At 63.8% G+C, this 307-nt stretch overlaps 1 protein-coding gene across 1 annotated transcript in view; it reads left to right on the top strand.

The window, feature by feature from the left end:
- Positions 1-39: 39 nt before the first annotated feature.
- The window catches only part of LOC102495724 (A-kinase anchor protein 17B), a 38,750-nt gene continuing 38,482 nt past the window's right edge, over positions 40-307 (top strand). The window contains exon 1 of the mRNA XM_014584106.2: positions 40-158. The gene's annotated coding sequence lies outside the window, so the exon portion shown is untranslated. The remainder of the gene's footprint in view (positions 159-307) is intronic.

The raw sequence follows: 307 nt of genomic DNA on the forward strand, positions 1-307 counted from the left end.
GTGGGGCGCGCGAAAAGCCATTCAACAGCTGGCCTCACGGGCATCAGTCGCAGGGAGCGACTGGGAGCCTTGAAGGTGGCGACTGCGGCGGCGCTGGTGGCAGTCCCGCTATCCCAGTGGATCCTGGAGTAAAGACGCAACAGCTCTTGAGGCTACTGGTAAATGCCCTCGGCTCTGCTAGCAGAGAAGACGGCCACGTCCCACTGCGTCTTGGCCGGCTGGCCGCCCTGGCCTACCGGAGCTATAGGTTCCTTGAAGACAGGGCCACGCCTTCAAGACAGACCCTCGGTGTGGATTGGGGGGGGGC

Source organism: Tupaia chinensis, unplaced genomic scaffold (assembly GCF_000334495.1).
Source record: "Tupaia chinensis unplaced genomic scaffold, TupChi_1.0 Scaffold145659_1, whole genome shotgun sequence".
Classification (NCBI taxonomy): Eukaryota; Metazoa; Chordata; class Mammalia; order Scandentia; family Tupaiidae; genus Tupaia; species Tupaia belangeri.